Genomic DNA, 6,048 nt, shown 5'->3' with positions numbered 1-6,048 from the left:
ACGTATATTCGTATCTCCAGAACCTATTTGGAAAATTTATGTTGTTTCTTCGTCGGCACAAAGAGATGCCGATCAGCCCTGATGACTGCACATGTCTTTCTGCGTCAATCTAGATATGTATGACTATGATGCGGCTCCTTTTTGATGGGAATTAACTTTGTCGGTATTCCTGCTTGTTGTTCATGACCGAATTAAATCTCATTCTGAATTTCTAAACATGTGATTTTTGTTGATCAATCGCAAAACGTTTGTGGCTCTATTTTCATAGGACTTTTTTTATCCAAGGAATCTCGTTTTTTCGTTTTCTCTTGCCGTTAATATTTCCACAAAAATTTTTGTCCGAGAATATTTTTATATAGTTAGGCTATATACTGGGTATCCGGGGAGAATGCGACAAATGGATGCATAAATGAAGGTCATCATGAAGGACATGTATCAAGATCGCCGTTTGCTATATACATGGTGATGTTAACCATAGATAAACTAGTTCTCTAGATGCCCAACGCGCCTACATGGGACTGGTTCAACAAACATCAGCGGTCTCATGCGTCTTAACGCCGGTACTAAAAGCTTCCGCGGGAATTTCAAATGGGATTCCATTCAGAATGCTTGCTTTCGTAAATGAGAGTTAGAGCCAGTTTGAAAGTTGAGTGAGTGATATCGCACAGCGATATCAAACACTCAATTTTCAAACTGACTCTGACTCAAACTATGTGTGAAGGGTAATTTGAGTCAGAGAAATAGAAATATATTCAATAATATATATTAAATAATAGTTTATAATAATATAAACAATACAGAGTATTATGATATTTCGATTAATTTATCATGTTTAAAAGTTACATGTATTGTGAGAAATAACAGAATAAAATGCACAATATTCAGCCCAAGCAAGGTTGTATGCTGCCAAGTTATTCAAATACAAAAGATGGAATTACTACAATATAAAATACAAAAATATCAATTCATAACAATATTATAATAAATAAACTCTGTATATTGTGTTAGATTCGTTTCTATATTATAGAATATAAGAAACCTTATAATTGAACAAAGAATAGGACATGAAAGCAACATTACAAATAAAATAGAGTCAAAACAACTTATAGGGCAGTTATGAAACAAGATTGCGAAAACAAATACTATAAGGTAGGTTTCAGAAGTGTATCACATTCATATGAATTAAATTTGTGAAGGCTTTTGGTTTAAAGAGAATGATAGTCGTCATAACATCTCATTTGTTTTAATTATGGAAAAAAACAAGTTTTTGAAAAAAAACTATTCGTACATCTCGAAATTTTTTTAAATTTCAATATTTTCATTGAAATAAGTGTTAAATAAAAAAAGTGGAAAAATTAAACTGGAATGGTAAAAAGTTAAGTCTGTTAGTGAAGGAAATTTGAGAGAGGGGGACTGTGAAGATCGGAAAAATGGGGATAGTTTTGAGTTATAATATGCAGATCAAAGTATTTTTGTACACTTTTCGATCCTTTTTTTCCTATAAATGAAAATTTCAATCGCTGCAATTGTGATTGGGTCTGTATCAGGGCCCCCGCAAGGGACATCAACGCCCGCGTGCGGAACATATTTTGGCGCCCCTTAAAGGGGGGAGGTGGAGAAAAGCACTGCTTGATAATCGAAATTTTTTTTGTTTTGTTAAGAATTTAGTGTAGAATGGTTGAAAATCTATCAGCAACCTTCATTGCCTTAAGAACTTTATGGTGTTAGTTGTAACATAATACATTTTTAATGTGTTTCAAAACTTAAGCTGTATTCTTCTATAAATTATTCATAAAGGCATAAACATTTAATCAGGATCAATGCAGAAATTGAATGGATGTTTTTCTAGATTTGGCTGTTGAAAATTTTTTTATATAATCAATCAATCAATTTTATCGAGTATCTCTTGCTCTATATCTAAGATTGCCAATCCAGAAAATCTTTCTTATGACATGGTAGACTTCAAAAAGTTTTCAATTATTTTTAATTTAGTGAATGATCTCTTACCAGAAGCAACAGACACAGGTAAAGTGAGAAGGATTCTTGAGGCAATACTAAGATTCGGTAGAGAAGAAGTAAGATTATTTTCGAAAATATATTGTAGAATTTCAAGAGGATTTTCGCTTCAGATAATGAAAACAATCTTAGGGCTTTTATCTCGTTGAATAAATCATTTTCTTTCACGTCAGCCTCTTTCTTTCCTGATCAGTTAGCTTTTGTTGAAGAGCATGACAGCATTTCAATAGATATTTATCATTTAATTTAAGAATATCACAAATAAAACAAAAAACGTTATCGTAAACCTACTATTTAAGGAACTTAGTGTTCCTTAGTGTTCAATTATTTTCAAAAAGAAATTTATTTTAAAAGCGATTTTTTGATCTTGAGGTGCCTCATCCGTCTGTTCATAATCGAACAATTTTGGTTTATACTTTCGTCTTACAGTATATAATAGAGAAAAACCTTGATCTATCTCAAGAGCAGCCGCTAGTTCTCCAGCTTCCGCAAGTTTTTACTCGAGAACATTATCATCCCTATAATTTTTGAAATGATCAACTAAATTCTTCAAATAGTTTTGGCACACTTTAATGTCAATCGCTACACTTTGCATCATTCTGCTTACAATATTAATCTGGAATGAAACATCATAAGAAATTATTATACTTCAAATAAATTTAAAAGAATGAATATTTAATAAAAGAGAAATGTCTATGTCTAGTTTCCATGTTAAAAGTATCATTTTCTGCTATTTCTAAAAGGCTATAACATATTTGAATAAAATAAAACTTTAGCATCAATTCTACTTGACCATTTAGTATCACTTAGGGGTTTTAGATGTAACTGAGGATCATGCTTTTTTATAACATTCCAATCTTCTTGTGGATGAAGAGAAATATATATATATAAAGTTCTTGTACAATATCAAAAGAGTCCACTGTTTCATTTGAAACCTTAGCAGCATCATTTTCAGTTAAATTTAAGCTGTGTGCAGCACTTGGCGAAAAAAATGCCCTAGGATTAGCATCGAGTATGCGTTTTTTTAAACCAATATCTGGCTATATATTTAGTATTCTGTGATCTGGCTATTTCATGCCGATTGCGACGTTCGGAAACTTGTATAAATTGCAAAAAAGAAGTTTGGAAAAAAAAATTGTTAAAAAAATTTGAAAGAATCTTTTTCGAAAACCTTTGGTCCCTCGGTTCTTCATGCGGTCTATAAGAGGTTTTGGCGCCCTTTTAGAGTGGCGCCCGCGTGCGGTGCACGCGTTGCACGCGCGGTTGCGGGGGCCCTGGTCTGTATCCATATACACTGCGCAAAAAAATTAACGCACATTCTGAAAATCCTAATTTTAATGAAAGTTGACTTTATAACTTACTTTTTATGTTCTCTCGGGAAGGTTTTGAACGAAACAAGACACATTAAATGAAAGAAAAATTCAGGATTTCACTGAATCTTATGTGAAAGAAGAGAAATAAACAAATTTTCAAAATACTGGAATGCTGATAAGTGATTTAATACTTGGTATTTCCACCCCTTGCGTTAATTACAGCTCGGCAACGACGGTTCATACTCAAAACGAGTGATCTTAAAATGTTCTGATCTAATCCTTCCCAGATTTCTCTGAGTTGGATTCCTAAGTCATTAAGAGTAGCTGGATGATTTTCTGAACTTCTCAGCCTTCTATTGAGGTTGTCCCAAACCTACTCAATCGGATTGAGATCTGGACTTCTTGCTGGCCATTCCATTCGAGAGACTTCAACCTCTTCAAGGTACTCCTGAACGATGCGCGCACGATGGGGTCTGGGATTATCGTCCATAAAAATTAAATTTTCACGAATGTATGGGGCAAATGGCACTACATGCTCTTCAAGAATGTTCCTTATATACCTTTCAGCATTCATAGCTCCATTATCAACGACCACTAGGTCTGTGCGAGCATTCAAAGATATTCCACCCCATACCATAATCGATCTTCCCCCGAAACCAGTAGTATTCAGGAAATTGCACTGAGCATATCTTTCATGTGGACGTCTGTATACGAGGGAACGTCGATCACAATGGTAGAGGCAGAATCAAGACTTATCTGTGAAGAGAACTCTTTCCCAATCAGCCTCTTCCCAATGGATATGCTCTCTCGCAAAATCCAAACGCGCCCTGCGATGGGCTGGGGTAAGAGCTGGGCCTCAAATCATATTCTCTGAGGCGATTTATTATTGTCTGAGTGCTAATTTGCACCCCATGAGTTTGCTCAAGCCGATTTTGAAGGAGGCGAGCGATTGCAAACCGTTGTCTCAACGAAGAAACTCTCAAGTAACGTTCTTGAATGGCAGTTGTTACCCGTGGTCTACCCTGTCCTAGTCTTCGGATCATGGGCGTAACGAGGGGGGGGTTATTGGGGACGTAACCCCCCCATTAATCAGAAGGAAAAAAAAATTTTGGCAGAACAATAAAAAAATAACTTGGAAGATTTTGCTTTTTCAAAGTTGCTTTTGTGGAATTACAGAAGTATCATTGTGAGAAGAAAAATATTTTTAAATTGTACTACATGAAAAAATGCTTATTTGAAGTGTAAGCAATTTTCTCATTCATCAGCTATTTAAGCAAGATACCAAAATTCCCTGTCTTTTCAGTAACATTTAGAAATAGGATCGAAAAATGCACTTTACCTCTCACCAAAAATACAAAATGAAATTATTTTCTCTATTTCAGTATCGTAACGAGTTCATTACAGTTCTAAAAACAGTGCTGTAATGAACTCATTACAGCATCGTTTTCAGTTATATTTTTCGTTTTGTGGTTGTCTATACTGACTTCCAATCCAATCAAATTTCAACAAACGTCAAAAATTGTCAATATAATATAATTTGGATATAGTGAAATGATGTGCAACATTATTCGCAAATTCTCTCAATTCTGGTTGTGTTCAATCGATGTAGTCAGACTTAATTCACGAATTCAATGCGTAATTGTAATTATTTCAAAATTCGAAACGTACGATTCATATCCAAATTCCGTAATCTGTCAATTTTCGTAACAGTCACACCAACTGCCAAGATACAATACAAAAGTCACTAGGATATATAATCTGAATTTTTCATTGAATTTCGACAATATTTCACAAAACTTGACTGAAATAGAGAAAATATCGTCTAATACTCGTTGCAGAAGGGCCAGAAGGCAATTCCAACACTCTTCCAACACGAATTTCGCATTCGTGTTGGAATATAAGGCCATTCTGCAACTTGTTTTAGAATATACTATTGGCTATTAACGATATAATGTTGAAGAAATTGGTTGAGATGGTCAATTCCGCGAAATGTTTTTCTGTTCTTGCAGATGAAACGACAGACATCTCAACAAAAGAACAAGCATCAATCGGCGTTAGATACCTATTCAACAATGATATTAAAGAAGATTTCCTTCAGTTTGTACCTGTTTCTGATTTAACGGGTAAAAACCTTGCGACAGTCATTTTGAAATCATTACGCGAGTTTGGAATTGATACAAAGTATTTGAGGGGGCAAGGATATGATGGGGCCGCTGCAATGAGTGGAAAATTCAACGGAGCACAGGCATATGTAATGGAAGAGCATCCGACTGCAATATATGTCCATTGTGTATCCCATAGCTTAAACCTTGCTATAAGTGCATCATGTTCAATTTCTGAGATCGGAAATTGCTGTGGGACTGCAACAAAACTATGTGTGTTTTTTAACACCCCAAAAAGAATGGAGGTTATTACAAGAGCAATTGATAAACTGTTCCCTGAAGCCAAATCTACTCGTCTAAAACAACTCTGTCCAACTAGGTCGGTCGAGCGCCATGATTCAATATTACTACTTCAAGGAATGTTACCTGCTGTCCAGGAGACTCTTGAAGAAGTTTCACAGTGGAAGGATGTAGAATCAGCGTCGATGGCATCGCAGTTTTTATGTGCACTTCAGAGTTCATCCTTTATAATCAGTTTGCAAGTGATGGCTAGAGTATTTTCCTTAAGTTTACCCCTTGCTCGATTTTTGCAGCATGAACATATCGATCTTTTAAAT

Source organism: Harmonia axyridis, chromosome 5 (assembly GCF_914767665.1).
Source record: "Harmonia axyridis chromosome 5, icHarAxyr1.1, whole genome shotgun sequence".
NCBI classification, from domain to species: Eukaryota; Metazoa; Arthropoda; class Insecta; order Coleoptera; family Coccinellidae; genus Harmonia; species Harmonia axyridis.
Note: the sequence above shows the minus strand (reverse complement) of the source record.